The 21,494-nt window shown below is 40.1% G+C and overlaps 1 long non-coding RNA gene across 2 annotated transcripts in view; it reads right to left on the bottom strand.

Moving 5' to 3' along the window:
• Positions 1-20,931, bottom strand: part of LOC134478996 (uncharacterized) — a 61,156-nt gene extending 40,225 nt beyond the window's left edge. The window contains exon 1 of one of the 2 annotated variants that reach the window (XR_015620939.1): positions 20,819-20,931. This is a non-coding gene — a long non-coding RNA (uncharacterized LOC134478996). The remainder of the gene's footprint in view (positions 1-20,818) is intronic. The other variant, XR_015620941.1, reaches the window with a different exon arrangement.
• Positions 20,932-21,494: the final 563 nt, after the last annotated feature.

The raw sequence follows: 21,494 nt of genomic DNA on the forward strand, positions 1-21,494 counted from the left end.
AGTTATTCACATTTCTGGGACTCGGCCAACTTTATTAGCCAATCTGAACTAGACTGCTGCTGCTGCTGCTGGTGGTGGTGGTGGTGGGAAGATATTAGCTACTTTCACATTTCTCAAGGTGTGTTTAACCCTCCCCTCTTGTTCTAGGACCTTGCCAAAGATACTTCATTACTCTACATCATATAGTGTTGATATTTTCTCATTTTTGATGACTTTCACCATTTTGAAATATACTGATCAGATATTTTATAGCAATCCCTGTACTGAGACTTGCCTGAAGTTTTTCTTGTGGTTAGATTAGAGATTAGTGTTTTGGGCAAAGTACCATAGAAATAAAATGTCATTTCCATCTCATATCAAGAATCAGCAGGTTTGATGTTTTCAATGAATCTCATATGAGAACTTATTTTTAATATTATAAATGAGATGACAAAGTAAAAATCTAATTTCTTCAAATTAGTTCAGAAATTTAAAAATATATTTATTTATTTATTTATTTATTTATTTGTGTGTGTGTGTGTGTGTGTGTGTGTGTGAGAGAGAGAGAGAGAGAGAGAGAGAGAGAGAGAGAGAGAGAAAGAGAGAGAGAGAGGTATGTGCAAGTGTCTTCAGAGACCCAAAGAGTGTGTGGGGTCCTCTGAAGCTGGAGCAATAGACAGCTATGAACCCCCAATGTGGGTGCTGACTTCTGTTCCAGAGGACATAGAACATTCTGGTTCTCTAGAAGAGAAGCATCATCTCTACTACTGAGCCATCATCTCTTTTAAAGGCAGAGGCAGAGAGCACTAGCTCTCCAAGAGGAAAGATAAATCACTCAGTTGGACCAGAATGTGTCAGATACCTTGCTGCTGGGGTTACAGAGAAGTTGTGAGCCTCATGGTGTGGGTGCTGGGAACTGCTGGAGAGCCATCCCTGCAGCCCAAACTTTTCTGTTTTAATTGTCACTTGGATTAAATAAAAAGGTGTGAGATCTTAAGTGGCTTAGTTATTGCAAGAACAAAAGCTGGGATTACTTTCTCATAGCAAATATAAAGTGAATAAATCCAGTTCTATAAGTAAACAAAGACACAAGCATGTGCCTTTACGTTAGGATGAAGATCGATCGTTCCTAAGCAGTGTGCATCTTTCCAGCTGAAAGATGTTCATGTGAGAGTTTCTATCAGCAGACAGCTCTTTTCATGATGACTGGTATAAGAGTTAATTTAATTTCCAGTAAGCTTTTCTCTCTCCTTGACTAATGATTTCCTTTCTCCCCCAGAGTTACTTCTTATCTTTGGGAAAATGATATTATCTACTCCAGTGCTGCTCATTTTCAAAAGATGTCATGGCAAGAGTTTTTAATAGTTAGGATTCTTCACTTCCTGCCAGCAAAGGGTGGTGTCCTCTGCTTTCACTGACAACAGCAACCCAAACCAAATTTAGATGCATAATCCTTAATTCCCACATTCTAGAGCCACAGAGGAGAAGGGAGCAGGAGGGGGAGCATTCACTCACTCAGTAAATATGTACTAAGCATTTATTATGAACTGGGCTCTGAGCCAGGAGACAGTGAGACAGTGGCTTTCCTAAAAGATCAGGAAATACATGTACACGTGCATTTGTGTGTATGAAGACAGACTATTGTGGGGTGGGTTGGGGGGAGGAGAAACCGAATCTCTCAAACCTGTACATCAGCAGGAGTGGCACGTTTGGGTGAAGGATAACACAATTTCTGTATTTAATGATCTTAAGAATTTAGGGTGTGTGTGTGTGTGTGTGTGTGTGTGTGTGTGTGTGTGTGTGTGTGTGTGGAGGGAGGAGGTTCTGTAGAAAGTGACTCTTGAGCTGATGTGTAAAGTCACCCAGCCAGAACTGAAGAGCATAGAAGAGGGCATTTGGCTTCTCAAGAGAAAAATTGCTCAGATGGACCACAGTGTATTGACTGGAGAATGGGAAGATGGAGTTAGGGGACAGTCAGGAAGAGGTGGTGGTGGTGATGGTGGTGGTGGGGTAGTGTTGGCAAGAATTCCAGGTCTACCACCCGCCAATTCCAGTTAGCATTTCTGAATTGCTTTCTCCCATCTTTACAGTGGGGATGATAATTTGGACCCTTTTGGGTTAAATGAAGTAACTTTGAGGACTGTCTAGTATGGCATTGGCAGCAAGAGAGAGCCCAACAAAAAGGGTACTGAAGTAGCAGGGTTTGGAAGGTCTTTGAATTTTCTGGAGAGATCTCCTCTGGCCTCATCCTGAATGCATCTTGACAGTCAAAGTCTAGGGGTAGAAGATAAGGGAGGTGATCTCTTTTAGATTCTAGGCACACCTTGGATGGCATAGATCGAGGGCCTCACAGAGGTTGGTCTCAGTGGGACACAGTTCCCTTCTACCCTTCACTGAGAAATTTCAGACAGACTTTTCCCTTGGAGTCCAATGATGATCTCAGCTTACTCCTCTGCTTTCAGCCATTCCTGAAACAAGGATGCTTGTGATTGAGCTGCAGGAAGCAAAAAGGAGCCATCCACTGCCATACTGTGCTGCTCCAGATCTTGTGTGTAGCTTCTGTCTCCTCAGTTAAATGGTTGACTCCAGGTGTGTAGAATGTTCAACAGGACAGAAAAGGCCATGCTTTTGACCTCTGCAGGAGAGAAGGGGCCTGCAGAGGCAAGCTGCTTAGCCAGCACCCATTCAGATGTGGCTCAGAGCAGTGGGGCAGTTGCTCTTGTGTAGAGACACCAATATCTCTCAACTCACTACATGGTGAGGAACTTTTCATTCCCCTTCTTGTTCTGCTTCTTCTTGTTCTTCTTCTTGTGCTTCTTTTCGTTGTTCTTGTTGTTCTTGTTCTTGTTCTTCTTGTTCTTCTTATTCTTCCACTTCTCTTCCTCTTTCTTCATTGAGTAAATGTCCAAACGAGCCAGTGATTGGGTATCACTATTAGCTATACTGCCTCTGGCTACTCTCAACTACTGACATTTATATACCATCTCCTTGATTTTTCTAGTCAGAACCCTCAATCTCAACTGTCTTTGCCACTTGCTCTTCTCCACCAGTCTAGATCCTCCTCTGACTGACATTAAAGTTAGTCCTTAGTCAGGCTCTTTTTTGGTACCCCATTTGAGGTCAACCTTTCCAAAATCAAGTTAATCTATGATTCTGCCTGCCTTGACTTGTCATCCCAAGGTTTCAGGCATGCACTGGGCTGAGAACTCATGGAGGACCAGGACCTCATGGTGCTTGTCTCACAGATGCAGGCCAACATCATGGATATGCCAAAATAGAAAGAGTATAAGCAAGAGTTAGTGAATAAAACCCAGTATGTGGAGAAGACATGAGGATGCTTTCCCGCTGTCTTAGGACACTTTAAAGGGAAGTTTCTTGACACATTTTTAGTCTCCATAACAACAAAGTAAAAATTGTACTAAAATTTTATTTCTTAGGAGTCTGGAAACAGGCTGTATGTTAAAGATGTAGACAGTATGTACAGGACCCTGGATTCAATCCTCAGTTGTGCAAAAGAATTATTATTTAAATAATCACTCAATAGTAATTAATGTTCTCTGCAAACACTTAATAATTTACAGACAAGTAAGAAGCAAACTAAAGCCCCTATAATCCCACCAGGTAGATAACATACCTATAATTTGTTATACAAACCCTACATTTTATCTAGTGAGTCTGGATATGTGTAATTTCAATTATTGTACATTTTATGACTCTCCTTTAATCATTTATTACACCACCAACATTCTTCTTGCCACTAGTTGTGTTTTAATAATTGTATGATGTCTACTAAAGATGAAACAGAGCCAGACTATTGTCTTGTTTAATGAATCCCTCGATTCTGGCCGCTCAATGGCTTCTAATTTTTCTTCCCCTGTTATAACTTATGACATAATGAACATTTTGCAGCTAAATCTTTCTACACTTTTATCTTTTTCCCTTTCCTCTTTAGACTATATCCTTAGAAGTAAAAGACAGATGCATCTGGCATTATGATGAAGTGAGATGCAAAGCACCTACCATAAGTTAAAAAAACCTAAGCTGAAAAGTGCACACAACAGCCCTACCTTACTATAGCATGGTTTATCCCCTCCATGTCCTGACAGCATAGGTGCTTTGCTCTTGGGATTGCACAGCTGACTTTGCTGTTGCTCTGCACTATAACAAAAGACTATCACACTACTTATGGCCATCCCACACAAATATCCCCGTTCAAAAATCAGTGCCTTCTTAAGTCCCTCTGAAGCTCTCAGATAAAATTTAAATAGTCCCTTGGTTGTTTACAATACTTAATGCAGTGTAAGTGCTATAAAAGATAATCTGCCAATATTCAGTGCAAATACATTTTTCCAAATATTTTTGATCTGTGGTTTCTTGAATGTGCTATTGTAGAATCCATGGACACAAATGACCAACTGTATGGTTTCTACGAAATGCCTAATTTCGGGCCCAAAAAGCATTAAGTCAATCCACAATCAATCGGAAATCACCTGTAATGGGCATAAAGACATGCATTTGATTTTCAATCATCTTGGTGCAGACTTCATTTTTGACAAATAAGTTCATACCATCAATACTCCCATCAAAACTATTCATTGATCAGTCCTGTGCTTGCTATTGTTTAAGAACAATATTAAAATATTGCTCTAGATCTTCCTGGTTGCTGCCGCCACGGAGAGCTCATAAGCAACACCCCACGAGCAAACTTGAGCCTCAGGACCACAGGTAAGAAAAACCTTCCAGCTCCAAGCAACCTGCCTGGTGAACTCAAGACACGGGCCCACAGGAACAGCTGAAGACCTGTAGATAGGAAAAACTACATGCCCGAAAGCAGAACACTCTGTCCCCGTAACTGGCTGAAAGAAAACAGGAAAACAGGTCTACAGCACTCCTGACACACAGGCTTATAGGACAGTCTAGTCACTGTCAGAAATAGCAGAACAAAGTAACACTAGAGATAATCTGATGGCGAGAGGCAAGCGCAGGAACCCAAGCAACAGAAACCAAGACTACATGGCATCATCAGAGCCCAATTCTCCCACCAAAGCAAACACAGAATAACCAAACACACCAGAAAAGCATGATCTAGTTTCAAAATCATATCTAATCATGATGCTGGAGGACTTCAAGTAAGGCATGAAGAACTCCCTTAGAGAAACACAGGAAAACATAAATAAACAAGTAGAAGCCTACAGAGAGGAATCACAAAAATCCCTGAAAGAATTCCAGGAAAACACAATCAAACAGTTGAAGGAATTAAAAATGGAAATAGAAGCAATCAAGAAAGAACATATGGAAACAACCCTGGATATAGAAAACCAAAGGAAGAGACTAGGAGCCATAGATACAAGCATCACCAACAGAATACAAGAGATAGAAGAGAGAATCTCAGGAGCAGAAGATTCCATAGAAATCATTGACTCAACAGTCAAAGATAATGTAAGGCAAAAAGAGGTACTGGTCCAAAACATACAGGAAATCCAGGACTGAATGAGAAGATCAAACCTAAGGATAATAGGTATAGAAGAGAGTGAAGACTCCCAGCTCAAAGGACCAGTAAATATCTTCAACAAAATCATAGAAGAAAATTTCCTAACCTAAAAAAAGAGATACCCATAGGCATTCAAGAAGCCTACAGAACTCCAAATAGATTGGACCAGAAAAGAAACACCTCCCATCACATAATAGTCAAAACACCAAACGCACAAAATAAAGAAAGAATATTAAAAGCAGTAAGGGAAAAAGGTCAAGTAACATATAAAGGCAGACCTATCAGAATCAAACCAGACTTTTCGCCAGAAACAATGAAGGCCAGAAGATCCTGGACAGATGTCATACAGACCCTAAGAGAACACAAATGCCAGCCCAGGTTACTGTATCCTGCAAAACTCTCAATTAACATAGATGGAAAAACCAAGATATTCCATGACAAAACCAAATTTACACAATATCTTTCTACAAATCCAGCACTACAAAGGATAATGAATGGTAAAGGCCAACATAAGGAGGCAAGCTACACCTGAGAAAAAGCAAGAAACTAATCGTCTTGGCAACAAAACAAAGAGAAGAAAAGCACACAAACATAACCTCACATCCAAATATAAATATAACAGGAAGCAATGATCACTATTCCTTAATATCTCTCAACATCAATGGCCTCAACTCCCCAATAAAAACACATAGATTAACAAACTGGATATGCAATGAGGACCCTGCATTCTGCTGGCTACAGGAAACACACATCAGAGAGAAAGACAGACACTACCTCAGAGTGAAAGGATGGAAATCAACTTCCCAAGCAAATGGTCAGAAGAAGCAAGCTGGAGTAGCCATTATATTATCAAATAAAATCAATTTTCAACTAAAAGGCATCAAAAAAGATAAGGAAGGACACTTCATATTCATCAAAGGAAAAATCCACCAAGATGAACTCTCAATCCTAAATATCTATGCCCCAAATACAAGGGCACCTACGTACGTTAAAGAAACCTTACTAAAGCTCAAAACACACATTGCCCCATCACACAATAATAGTTGGAGATTTCAACACCCCACTCTCATCAATGGACAGATCATGGAAACAGAAATTAAACAGAGACGTAGACAGACTAAGAGAAGTCATGAGCCAAATGGACTTAACAGATATTTATAGAACATTCTATCCTAAAGCAAAAGGATATACATTCTTCTCAGCGCCTCATGGTACTTTCTCCAAAATTGACCCTATAATTGGTCAAAAAACGGGCCTCAACAGGTACAGAAAGATAGAAATAATCCCATGTGTGCTATCAGACCACCACGGCCTAAAGCTTGTCTTCAATAACAGTAAGGGAAGAACGCCCACATATATGTGGAAGTTGAACAATGCTCTACTCAACGATAACCTGGTCAAGGAAGAAATAAAGAAAGAAATTAAAGACTTCTTAGAATTTAATGAAAATGAAGGTACAACATACCCAAACTTATGGGACACAATGAAAGCTGTGCTAAGAGGAAAACCCATAGCTCTGAGTGCCTGCAGAAAGAAACAGGAGAGAGCATATGTCAGCAGCTTGACAGCACACCTAGAAGCTCTAGAACAAAAAGAAGCAAATACACCCAGTAGGAGTAGAAGACAGGAAATAATCAAACTCAGAGCTGAAATCAACCAAGGAGAAACAAAAAGGACCATAGAAAGAATCAACAGAACCAAAAGTTGGTTCTTTGAGAAAATCAACAAGATAGATAAACCCTTAGCCAGACTAACGAGAGGACACAGAGAGTGTTTCCAAATTAACAAAATCAGAAATGAAAAGGGAGACATAACTACAGATTCAGAGAAAATTCAAAAAATCATCAGGTCTTACTATAAAAGCCTATATTCAACAAAACTTGAAAATCTGCAGGAAATGGACAATTTCCTAGACAGATACCAGGTACTGAAGTTAAATCAGGAACAGATAAACCAGTTAAACAACCCCATAACTCCTAAGGAAATAGAAGCAGTCATTAAAGGTCTCCCAACCAAAAAGAGCCCAGGTCCAGATGGGTTTAGTGCAGAATTCTATCAGACCTTCACAGAAGACCTCATACCAATACTATCAAACTATTCCACAAAATTGAAACAGATGGAGCACTACTGAATTCCTTCTATGAAGCCACAATTACTCTTATACCGAAACCACACAAAGACCCAACAAAGAAAGAGAACTTCAGACCAATTTCCCTTATGAATATCGACGCAAAAATACTCAATAAAATTCTGGCAAACTGAATCCAAGAGCACATCAAAACAATCATCCACCATGATCAAGTAGGCTTCATCCCAGGCATGCAGGGATGGTTTAATATACGGAAAACCATCAACGTGATCCCTTATATAAACAAACTGAAAGAACAGAACCACATGATCATTTCATTAGATGCTGAGAAAGCATTTGACAAAATTCAACACCACTTCATGATAAAAGTCCTGGAAAGAATAGGAATTCAAGGCCCATACCTAAACATAGTAAAAGCTATATACAGCAAACCAGTTGCTAACATTAAATTAAATGGAGAGAAACTTGAAGCAATCCCACTAAAATCAGGGACTAAACAAGGCTGCCCACTCTCTCTCTACTTATTCAATATAGTTCTTGAAGTTCTGGCCAGAGCAATCAGACAACAAAAGGAAATCAAGGGGATACAGATTGGTAAAGAAGAAGTCAAAATATCACTATTTGCAGATGATATGATAGTATATTTAAGTGATCCCAAAAGTTCCACCAGAGAACTACTAAAGCTGATAAACAACTTCAGCAAAGTGGCTGGGTATAAAATTAACTCAAATGAATCAGTAGCCTTCCTCTACACAAAAGAGAAACAAGCCTAGAAAGAAATTAGGGAAACGACACCCTTCATAATAGACCCAAATAATATAAAGTACCTCGGTGTGACTTTAACCAAGCAAGTAAAAGATTTGTACAATAAGAACTTCAAGACTCTGAAGAAAGAAATTGAAGAAGACCTCAGAAGATGGAAAGATCTCCCATGCTCATGGATTGGCAGGATTAATATAGTAAAAATGGTCATTTTACTAAAAGCTATCTACAGATTCAATGCAATCCCCATCAAAATACCAATCCAATTCTTCAAAGAGTTAGACAGAACAATTTGTAAATTCATCTGGAATAACAAAAAACCCAGGATAGCTAAAACTATTCTCAACAATAAAAGGACTTCAGGGGGAATCACTATGCCCGAACTCAAGCAATATTACAGAACAATAGTGATAAAAACTGCATGGTATTGGTACAGAGACAGACAGATAGACCAATGGAACAGAATTGAAGACCCAGAAATGAACCCACACACCTATGGGCACTTGATTTTTGACAAAGGAGCTAAATCCATTCAATGGAAAAAAAATAGCATTTTCAGCAAATGGTGCTGGTTCAACTGGAGGTCAACATGTAGAAGAATGCAGATCTATCCATCCTTATCACCCTGTACAAAGCTTAAGTCCAAGTGGATCAAGGACCTCCACATAAAACCAGATACACTCAAACTAAAAGAAGAAAAACTAGGGCAGCATCTCGAACACATGGGCACTGGAAAAAATCTCCTGAACAAAACACCAATGGCTTATGCTCTAAGATCAAGAATCGACAAATGGGATCTCATAAAACTGCAAAGCTTCTGTAAGGCAAAGGACACTGTGGTTAGGACAAAACGGCAACCAACAGATTGGGAAAAGATCTTTACCAATCCTACAACAGATAGAGGCCTTATATCCAAAATATACAAAGAACTCAAGAAGTTAGACCGCAGGGAGACAAATAACCCTATTAAAAATGGGGTTCAGAACTAAACAAAGAATTCACAGCTGAGGAATGCTGAATGGCTGAGAAACACCTAAAGAAATGTTCAACATCTTTAGTCATAAGGGAAATGCAAATCAAAACAACCCTGAGATTTCACCTCACACCAGGGAGAATGGCTAAGATAAAAAACTCAGGTGACAACAAATGCTGGCGAGGATGTGGAGAAAGAGGAACACTCCTCCATTGTTGGTGGGATTGCAGACTGGTAAAACCATTCTGGAAATCAGTCTGGAGGTCCCTCAGAAAATTGGACATTGAACTGCCTGAGGATCCAGCTATACCTCTCTCGGGCATATACCCAAAAGATGCCCCAACTTATAAAAAAGACACGTGCTCCACTATGTTCATAGCAGCCTTATTTATAATAGCCAGAAGCTGGAAAGAACCCACATGCCCTTCAAGAGAGGAATGGATACAGAAAATGTGGTACATCTACACAATGGAATACTACTCAGCTATCAAAAACAATGCCTTTATGAAATTCATAGACAAATGGTTGGAACTGGAAAATATCAACCTGAGTGAGGTAACCCAATTACAGAAAAACACACATGGTATGCACTCATTGATAAGTGGCTATTAGCCCAAATGCTTGAATTACCCTAGATGCATAGAACACATGAAACTCAAGACGGATGATCAAAATGTGAATGCTTCACTCCTTCTTTAAAAGGGGGAACAAGAATACCCTTGGCAGGGAATAGAGAGGCAAAGATTAAAACAGACATAGAAGGAACACCCATTCAGAGCCTGCCCCACATGTGGCCCATACATATACAGCCACCCAATTAGACAAGATGGATGAAACAAAGAAGTGCAGACTGACAGGAGCCGGATGTAGATCTCTCCTGAGAGACACAGCCAGAATACAGCAAATACAGAGGCGAATGCCAGCAGCAAACCACTGAACTGAGAATAGGACCCCCGTTGAAGGAATCAGGAAAGAACTGGAAGAGCTTGAAGGGGCTCGAGATCTCTTATGAACAACAATGCCAAGCAACCAGAGCTTTCAGGGACTAAGCCACTACCTAAAGACTATACATGGACTGACCCTGGACTCTGACCCCATATGTAGCAATGAATATCCTAGTAAGAGCACCAGTGGAAGGGGAAGCCCTGGGTCCTGCTAAGACTGAACCCCCAGTGAACTAGATTGTTGGGGGGAGGGCAGCAATGGGGGGAGGTTGGGGAGGGGAACACCCATAAAGAAGGGGAGGGGGAGGGATTAGGGGGATGTTTGTCCGGAAACCGGGTAGGGAATAACATTCGAAATGTAAATAAGAAATACTCAAGTTAATAAAAAAATTGTTTTAAAATGTTTTAATAAAAATTATATTTCAATATCAATGTTTAAAAATAATATTTAAATTTATATTTAAAATATTATTTAATAAAAATTTAATAAAATATATTAAATATTTGGTAATTAATGAGTGGAGAGGGGATCCTATTTTAAGGTGAACCTCTTTGAGGATTGGTGATATAGACACTCATTCTATCAGTAAATCTGGTTTCTAGAGGTTTTGCTTCACTCTTGTGAGTGACTAATTATCCTCCCAGTTTTCAATTGGTTAGTATGTGTTTTCCCTAGCAGCTGTTGATAATAGTACGACTTGCTGTGCCTGCCATTTGCTAAATTATTTTGTATATCACGCTGAATAACTCTAACTCTTGAAATAAGATTCCTCATTTTCTGCAGATATATGATGTCTTTTCTAGCATTGCTTCTGGAAAAAGGTGATTTTCATTTTGTAGAGACTCTAAGGCAAGAAGGCATCATTAGTTAAAACACCGAGTTGTTAAGAAGGAACAGGGTCGTTTTGATCTGTTGGCTTACTTTGAACAAAACTCTCCATGGTATTATAAGCGTTTATTTTTTTCTCACATATGAAACACAATGGGCTGGGTGATAATTTAGTTGCTTTAAATTTAAAATGCTTGCTGTGCAAGTTTAAGTATCTGAGTTAAATATCCAGAAACCATGTGAAAAAAAGTTTAACATGGTGATGCACAATTATAATCCCAGACTAGTGGGACAGAGACAGGCCAATCCCTGGGGGATCGTTGGCTACACAATTTAACTCAGAGGACTCTAGGCCAATGAGAGAGACTTTGTCTCAAAATTAAGGTTGGTGGTTCCTGAAGGATGCCAAATTCACCTAGGTTTGTCTTGTGGCCTTGACACACAGGCAGGGATATGTGTAATAGTACACATATATACATGCATACTCACACACATGCTGAGAGAGAGAGAATAACATAAATGTAATATCATGTATCTCATTATAGATAGTGATTGATTTTGCGAATACATTTTCTTTTTAATTTATCATTTGCCTTTTACTTATGTCTTGACTATGGATATCTATGTTTCAGAGTTACCTGTAAAGGTAATCTACTAACATATAAAAGGTACGGACAATGACAAGCAACTCAGTCCATTCCAGGCCCAGGCTCCAATTATCCACTGGGAAAGAGTTTTATAGTTGGACCCATTTACCTTCTCTTTTGTGTCTATGTTCATCACTATAGTTTGAAAGCATTTAACCACTGTAAGGTGTTACGAATATTGATTATGTTTCTTACTGCTTTATGTTTTCTTTTACCTCTAAATTTTTAATGACATGGGGTTTATTTTGAGTTTACACAATGATATGTTTCTTCCTTCCTTCCTTCCTCTCTTTCTTTCTTTGTTTCTTTCCTCCTTCCTTCATCTCTTTCTTTCTTTCTTTCTTTCTTTCTTTCTTTCTTTCTTCCTTTCTTTCCTTCCTCCTTCCTTCCTTTCTTCCTTCCTTCCTTTCTTTCTTTCTTTCTTTCTTTCCTTCCTCCTTCCTTCCTTTCTTCCTTCCTTCCTTTCTTTCTTTCTTTCTTTCTTTCTTTCTTTCTTTCTTCCTTCCTTCCTTTCTTTCTTTCTTTCTTTCTTTCTTTCTTTCTTTCTTTCTTTCTTTCTTTCTTACTGAGTAGTTAGCCAACATTTACATTTTAAGTGTGGAGAGAAAGCAGGGAGTACTTCATGTCTAATTGCAGACTCCAAGAGGGTTAATTAGAGACAAATAAAATGAGCAGAGATGCCCATGCTGAGGGAAGATATGTCACAGGAAAGAACTGCTTCTGGAAGTAGAAAGGGATGTGTTCGTTATTTCCCCAGTGAACCCACGATTTGTAACTGATAGGTCCCAACAAATAACTGATGTAACAGGAGGGGAACCAGCAGGGCCACTCCCAGGCAATTCTTCCATCACATTTCCTCCATGGCTATGCCAGGGTAGAGCAATGCGGGGCATTCTCCTAAGCCTAGTAGGTGGGGCCTCAATAACCCTGGGTGAAGGCTTATTGTCTTTCAGGACTAGTGTCTTGGAGGGCTGTGAGGTGTGGCCCATCTTGGGACCCAGAGGTGAGTATTATGCCTCTGCCTTGTGGTGCTCAACTCGTGCCGTATGTGAACTTGAACACAGAAGCCAAGGTCTTAAGGGAGAGCTGAGTAGCGTTTACCAGGCAGCTGCCCCAGGAAAGTCCCAAACCTGTTCTCCTTTCCATTTTTGTCTTTCATTCCTTGTGTCAAATATGGTAATATTTTATATAACTCACATGGCCTTGGTCCAACACACAGTGTTCTCGGATTTCAAGAACCTAATCTGTTGGATTCTTATCCAGGAAAACCACATCCTTCTTTCCTGTACCAATTATGAATCCTCAGTGAACTGCCTCTCCCTTTGGACCATTTCCATGGCCTCCTTATTGGTTTCTTCCCTGCCAGTGCCTTCCTCTTGTCCTTCCTGCACAGAGTGAATGGATGGTGTTCATGTCCCCACAATACCCAGCTACGGATGATACAACTTTAGTTCAATTATTGCGGAGGTGTCTTTTGGTTTGTGAGTGAAGTCTAGATGAAACATTGCATGTAAACCCATTCCATTTACTTCTAGTCCTTTCCATGGTTGCCTTATACTCTCATTATGCCAGACTGTTGTGGTCCAACCCAGTGTGATTTCCCTCTTCCCATGTCTTCTTTCTTTGATCATGGGCATCATCGTTTAACCTCCCTCTCAAAGTTTCCATGTAGGTAAGGTCTTCCTGGTTGCTTCAAGACAGAATGACCTTCCTTTGTCATTTTCATAACTGATGTTAGTGTCCCTTGACCATCTGTGGTATCTTGCCTGGGTCCTCATTCCTCACGAGCTCAATGCTATTATTTGGATGAGAAACTTACATCTTTCTGACTTCATTCTTCCCAAGGATGAATACTCCACACACACTTGCCAAATTTGTCAGTGCTCAGTAAGCATTTAGCATTAACAATTCTTCATGGTTGCCATTAACCCAGGGGTCAACTTAAATTTAATTGCCACTTAGAAGTTGCTATAGCAAAGCTAATTAATGCCATATGCACAAAAGCTTTGGGAGGAAGGAGACATTCTCACAGCTTGTTTGAAGTAATGATTTTCAAGCTTCATTTTGGGTTTTTAAGTAGCATCTTTGTAATGACACCTCAATTAATTCATCCTTAAGTCTGTCTAGAGTCAGGTCTAAAATTACCACTACAAACAAATCATTATAAGACATACTAAATTATGGGGATTGAGGTAAACAGAAATTTATCTTTTGGTTGTTTTAAAGGTACTTTAGTTCTTTTTTTTTTTTTTTTTTCCGGAGCTGGGGACCGAACCCAGGGCCTTGCGCTTCCTAGGTAAGCGCTCTACCACTGAGCTAAATCCCCAACCCTTAAAGGTACTTTAAATGATGTACAATAACTGTTTGCTGTTTGTTGAATTGTTCTACATGCTCAACGTGCATTTATGTATTTAATTTTCAGAATGCCTCTAAAAGATAGTTAAAAGTTATCATTTTCTTTTTCCATATTTTGAGACAGAAGCTTGCTACGTAACCAAGGCTGGATTCCAACCTTTCATCCTCCTGTTTCAGTCTCCCTCATGCTAGGATTACAGGAGCCTAGCACCCTGCCTGGCTTCAGTTATCCTATTGTCCGGCTAGAACACAGGCTGATCTAGATGGCTCATTCCTAAAGAAGATAGGATATTACAGTTAAAAGGAACAGTATAGAACCAAAGGCTCTGTGCTTTTATGATGAATCTTCTGTTTCACAAAGAGAAATGAGTTGTAAATTTTAAGATGTCTTTAGTAATTTGCTGAGAGCTATGTGTTCCCATTTCTTTGGTATGGCATCCTAATGTGTGGTCATTTATCCTAGTGAGATAAAGTAGCACCTTATTCAAAGCAGAGACATGAATTTTTTTGATCAACTTTTCTGATTGTGTCTATAACTTATATTGGGAAAAATGGGATCAACAGTTCTCAAAGTGTGGTCTAGGTACCCCATCTTAGCGAGCCCCTAGGATACTTCTAAGAAGCCCATGGGATGAGAACTACCTCTTTAAAGAAATGAAGGTTTTATTTGGCTTTCATACTCACTCTTTCATGAATATACAATGGACTTTCTCAGTTTCTGTGTGACCAACATGACCTATGACATGGCCACATGTTAAAGGCAGGAGCCAATGTGGGAATCCAGCTGACTTCTTTTGTACCAAACATTAAGGAGATTTGAAAAAAAAAAAAAGTCATTCTTCTCATCAAATTATTTTTTTTCTTGGAAAACAGATATTACTTTTTTTTAGTAACAGTATGTTATTATATTGACCTTTTAACATCTGGTAGATATGGGTTCATTGTTATTTCAAAATAAATAAATGTATTTTTAAAGATTTATTTTATTTTAAATTATGTGTATGTGGATATGTGCATGTTAGTGCACATGCCTGTAGGGGCCAGAAGAGGGCATCAGATCCCCTGGATCTGGGGTTTCAGGTAGTTGTGAGCCTTACAATGTGAGTGCTGAAACTGAACTTCTGTCCTCTGGCAGAGTAACATGCGCTCCTAACTGCTGAGCCATCTCCTCAGCCTGCCCAATGGTCATTTAAAAAAATCTTAATTTGGTCATCATTAATAGATAAAACCCATACAAACAAATGTCTAATTATAAAATAATTAATAGGATTAAGAGCATTTGTAGTAAGTTGAGCAACAATTTTTCTAACATATTAAAGAACCAACAACCTTGAACAACGTTAGTGTGGAGAAGGTGGAACAGATATGGGTCTTGACTTGCATCTAGGATTTCTTTCTTTTTCTCTTTCTCCTTATTTTTTATTTTTCTGAAATTTATGTATTTAAAAAAATCTATTGAGAATTTTCTACATGAATACAATCTGTGTTGATCAGATACACCCCATCTCCACCCCTCCTGTCTAACTCTTTCCATGTCCCCCTACTTTTGCGTTTTAAGTTCATGCTTTCATTTAATTTTTTTTATGGTTTTTGAGTTTGAACCCAGGACCCGACATAATGTTCGACGGATGGTCTTCCATGAAGCTATCCCCTTATCTTACACTGGTTTTTGAAACTGTAACTCAGTTCTCCGTGTGTGCTTAAATGCTTAAACTTGAAATGCATTTTGCCATGGTGATTGATTAGATTTAAAATTTCACTCATGTGTATTTGTACATTCTATCCTGTTGTAGGTGCTCTGTGAGTGCTGGAAGAAAAATGATGCATAAAAGCATCTGTCCTCATGGAGCCTGATCTCAGCATCCAGTCCTATAGTTCTTCCTTGAGTAGCTATTTTCTGAGTCTTCTGAATCTTAGCATGTCACCCAGGCAGTTGATAACAAGGGGAGCTAAGGTGCCCATGTGGGCTCTTCTAAGCAAATCAAGGTGAATACAGTACTCCTTAACAGGTCTCAAGATCAGAGTCAAAGGAAGGGAGAGGTCTGTGCTTACTGACGTGAAAAGGACATTTGGGTTTGGTGTGAACCCCAAGGTTAAGAAAACAGACTGAGACTGAATGGGCAAGTCCAGCTGAATGGCTGGCAAGGTCAGCCTGTGTGCGGAGAGGTAGGCAGGCTTCTGGAAGTGAGATCACTGCTCCCTGTGTGCAAGATGTAGGGTGTGGCAGGGGCCCAACAGGGGAGACACTGACCTATGGAAGGGAAATTTTGGCCCACACTAGCCTTTCAGTTGCCTATGGAAGCTTTCTTATGTCTTCTAGATTACTGGCAAGCAGATGTCTCTCTTGGGTGTGCTTAAATGTCTGTGCCATCAACCAGTGTTTCCCAAACTTGCCAGATTGCAAACTTTCCCAAAGCACAAGCATTAACTGCAAGGGTTTGTTATGGACACATGCATGAGAGTCAGTTCTAGATGTGCTGATTTCAGGAGGGGTCTGGGGTTCAGAGTCCTCATCAAAATGTCCAGCCAATCTTCTTTTTCTAAAATTACAGCGAAAGGTCTGTGAAGTGACACAGCGGTGAAAAGTATTTTCTACCCAGACTGACGACCTGGATTCATAAGAACCCACAGAGTAAAAGGAGGCAACCCACTCCTGAGAGCAGTTTTTGACCTCCATAGTTATGCTATGGAATGACACCTCCCTCAAATAAATAATTTTAGATACATCTTATAGTCATGTTTGAGAAGACCAATAAAATCTCATCACCAAATCTCAAAGCTGCAAACTGAGGAACTTAAAAGACAAACAAACCCTGAGTGTTTGTCAAACTCTAGTCACAGTGACCCAAGCTAAAATAGCAAAAGCAATAAGAATAAATATAAACTGGCAATAATTTGAATACTATGATAAGACTCTTGGGCACGTGCTTGTTGCTCCTTCAATGGAACCATGTTCTCTGCAGTCTCACATTCCTGGCTGCACTGGGAAATCATAGCTGACCTCATTGCTGGTGCTTTCCTGGCTTTAAGATGCAAAGAACATGGCATTAGAGCAAGTGAGGGGTGTGATTAGGGGTGCTGGAGGAAGTGGGGGAATGACAGTTTGCTTACAGGCCTGGGGGTAGGGAAGAAGGTGCGTTCATGTTTGGGGCTGTAAGTGCCTGGCAGTCATGGCCAATTCACAGTTAAGAACAATCCACTGATGCAAAGTGGGAAATGGATCTCTAGGCGCCACTTAACTGGAAACTTTGAAAGGATGGGGAGAAACGAGTCACAGCAGGGTTCTTATTTGTTCCAGAGAACTTTCTGAGTAAATGTCAGGCCTGCACTGGTCCCACAGGAAAAACGGTTCAGTTTTTCTGGAGAAAGTGAATTCTCAGTTTTGTGAAGCACGTATTATTTTTTGGAGACTACTGAGATGGAAGTTATCAGAGAGACCAGCTGTCCCGCTCTCTTTCCGTTTTTCCTTACACAACCTGGTCTGGGAGGCCGGAGGTATGAACTTTGAGTGCATGTGTCACTGGCTTGCAGAGTAAACTTGGGCAAGTTTCTGCCTTTTCTCACCCTCATTTTCCCAGTGGTTAAAGAAAAGTCCATTGATTTTATTTGTCTAGAACGTCACAAAAATAGAAAGTGGTCACGGCATTGGTGGCTGACCCTCCAAGAGGAAGCAGCTTAAGTATCCAGAGGTAAAGGTTTGAGGCGCCTTCGCCTTCTCTATGCTCTGAACTACATTTGCTGGTGGTCCAAAGTCCACAGGATCAGCTTGGGAATTAAAGAGAGAAAGAAAGAAAAAAAGAAAGAAAGAGAGAGAGAGGGAGGGAGGGAGGGAGGGAGGGAGGGAGAGAGAGAGAGAGAGAGAGAGAGAGAGAGAGAGAAAGAAGAGTACCTTCATTTACTTATAGATTGTTTTTAAACTAAAAATTTCAGTTCTGGGGAGATGGCTCAGTGGTTAAGAATGTTCGCTGCTCTCACAGAAGCTGCGAGTTCCATTCCCAGCACCCACGTGATTTACAACTTCATCATTACAACTTAAGTTCCAGGGGATCCGATGCCATCTTCTGGCCTCCAAGGGCATTAGGCAGTCATGCAGTACACATACACACATGCACACAAAATGCACATATAAAGTAAAATGCAGAAATCTTAAAATATCCAGTTTCTTCTTACTGAGGTGTGATTGATGAATAAAAATCACATATAAGTAAGCTATATGATGCTTTACACCATACATACCAATCGACATGTAGATTATCTCACATAAAATTTTATATGTAGTTTCTTAGCATATTTAGCAACAGATATTAACTATTTAATTATATTAACTAGCTAATTATATTAACTATTAACTATATTAACAATATTAACTATTCATCTTATAACTGTAACTTTATGCATTCTGTCCAATATTGCTGTTTGCTACCTACCTTTCATCCCCTACAACTACCATTAGACTTTGTGACTGTGAACTTGGCTTTTTTTATTTAAAAAAAGTATATGTCACAATTAAGTGAGATTACACAGCATTTGCTCAGCATTGTGTGTCTGGCCTATTTTGTTATAATATTTTCACAATATGTCCATATTATTAAGAATACAGCTGTCCTTATTTTTTTAAGACTGAAAAAATTTGGTGTACATTCTTTGTGTATGCATGTCTTTGGTGGTTATCAGGCTGCCCCATGAATAGTTCTGCAGTGTTTCCAGAGATATCCACTTGAGCTCCTGCTTGGTTCAATGGCTATAAACTTTGCCCAGAGATCAGCACTCCTTTGGTCTGAATGAGTGATTGCCTCTGCTCCCAAGAGATGTGATTTGTTAAGTGCATTTCCCAAGTGCGAACATTTTATGCAAGCCACCGGCATGGATCAAGGACATTTGGATTCTAAGTGTAGTTTCCCAGTGAGAGGACCAGATGGTCTCTTTTCTCCTCCACTTCCAGCCCCAATCCTTAAAACTGAGTGGTGATGGCCAGGAGTTCAAGTTGCTACAAGCTGTTAGGGGCCAACTCTAGAATCAAGACTTTGAATTTGGCTCTGCTTTCATCCTTTAGCTTTGTATTTCCTGTGGGACCTGGTGTGGATCACCTGCCTCATTATCAATACTCTTATGAATGGACACTGTAGAATGTGTGTGTAGCTCCATTCAACAGGATGTATGCAAATACACAGGCCTAGAGCTGACTCTCAGAGATTCTGGGTCACATAGGTAAAAAACAAGTTGTGAGTCACTGTTCTGAACCTATGGCAGCTGCAAACCTAATCCTAGATACCTTCCATTGTGTGGTATGGCGCAACTCACCTACCCATGGAAATATGAGGGAGCCTTGGGCAAGTTTCCTCTTGCATAGGGTTGTCACTAGTTTCTAGGTCTGTCATGCCTAGTGGGCCACAGGTTCTTCTGGAAGTCTTCCACCATAACCAAACATGAGCCCTCTCCTCACCTTTTAGGCTTATGGCATCAATTAGTATCTTTGTATATGGCTGAGAGCTGCTTATCTTCTATCTCAGCTTGGGCTCTGCTGGAGGCAAAAGTTAAGGCAAAGACTGAGATGAGATGCTTATCTCGATGCTACAGGAGTAGAAGAGTGGGAAAGGATAACTATAAAGAATATGCTGTTGGGGTTGGGGATTTAGCTCAGTGGCAGAGTGCTTGCCTAGGAAGCACAAGGCCCTGGGTTCAGTCCCCAGCTCCGAAAAAAAGAACCAAAAAAAAAAAAAAAAGAATATGCTGTTAAGTTGGCCATTTTGTGGACCGCAGGGTATTTATTCCCTTTGGGGAGCTTCTGTGAATTCATGGAGCTTAGTGGGTTCAACCAGGAGTGTTTTAGTGGACAACATATGGAACTATTTTGGTTGTCAAAACTGGGAGAAGCTATCAGTATGGAGGCCAGGCATTATGGTAAACATCTTCAGAGGGTACAACATAAAAATAACTGGCTACTGTGGTAAGTAGAATGGGCACAAAAGGGTGTTAGTCAACCAAGAAGGAGAATGAAATGATGGCATTTGTAGGACAGTGGATGAAACAGGAGGATGTCATGCTGAGTTATGCAATCCAGATACAGAACCAAAACACAGGTGTTGTACATTTTCTTTCATATGTGGAAAAAAGAGAGAAAAAAAGGATGTCCTGAATGTAGAAACATGATTCAGAGGATGGTAACTAGGGGGCAAGAAAGGGAAGAAGCTGAGAGGATCAATGTTAAAAACATGATATATGTAGGTTTGAGAGTGTCATTAATTTTGGCCTAGGGAGATATCTCAGTGGGCAAAGTATTTGCCACATAACCACCCTTGGACCTGATTGTCAGAATCTATAAAATGCTAGACAAAGTAGCTTGCGTTTGTCACCTGAGTGCTCCTATTGCAAGATGGGAGAGGGAGGCAGGAGATTCCCTGGAGATATATGTAGTATCAAACAAGAGACCCTACCTCAAATAAAGTGGAAGGTTACAACCAACCCTTGAAGTTGTCCTCTGACCAACATATATGTCCTAGTACATGCTTGCTTCATGTCTAACCCTTCTTCCTCTCCCCCTCACTCTCTTACGTACGCAGATATACAGACACACCACAAGCATACACACATAAGACAAAAAAGAGATGCCATTACTATACATTAAAATTAGAATGGCATTTTCTGGTCTATAATATCTACTGTGCTGAGTCTGAGAAATCTAGACATTATGCCTCAGAATTGTCCTCCTGCTTCCCCAGGATCCTTGAGCATCTGTCAAACTCACCCACCTTCACACAAGGGTCCACTCTGAGGATGCAGATGCCTGGACACAGCCAGGCTGCACTTACATTAGAGATGATCAGGCTTCTGTGGTCTTGGAAAGCTCACTGAGACAGAAAGCAGAGATGCTATGACACACATCAGTGGGACAACCGCCAAGTGCTTGCAATAGCTATGGCATATACTAAAGCCATGTCTGTGCCAAGTGGGTGTGGCGGGTATAGTTCTTGTAGTTGAGTAATGATTCTGGGATGCTGTAGAGTTTTGGTACAACTGAAAGTCCTGTGGGACAAAGCTAGTTTAATTCTGGCCGTGGATATATTTAAAGGCTGAATACAGGGTGGAGTGGCTATCTGCTGAAACAACTCAAAGCACCATCTCTAGGCCAAGATGAAGTCCTGTCTCTAGTACTTCACTGATGCTTTCACTGAAGTAATGGATCTTTTCTGTCTCTGACTCTCATCATGCAGAAAGTGGCTCCATAATGGTTTTTATCAAATAAAGTTCTTGTGAGGTGTGTGTGTGTGTGTGTGTGTATGTGTGTGTGTGTGTGTGTGTGTGATGTAACATTAATAGTGCCTGATATTTAGTGAATATTAATTGACAATGACATCAACTCAGGGTTTTTGTAACATAGGGTGACTTTGTTCTCACCTCCTCACATTGGTGATAGGTGCAGGCGTT

Source organism: Rattus norvegicus, chromosome 5 (assembly GCF_021556685.1).
Source record: "Rattus norvegicus strain SHRSP/BbbUtx chromosome 5, alternate assembly SHRSP_T2T, whole genome shotgun sequence".
Taxonomy (NCBI): domain Eukaryota; kingdom Metazoa; phylum Chordata; class Mammalia; order Rodentia; family Muridae; genus Rattus; species Rattus norvegicus.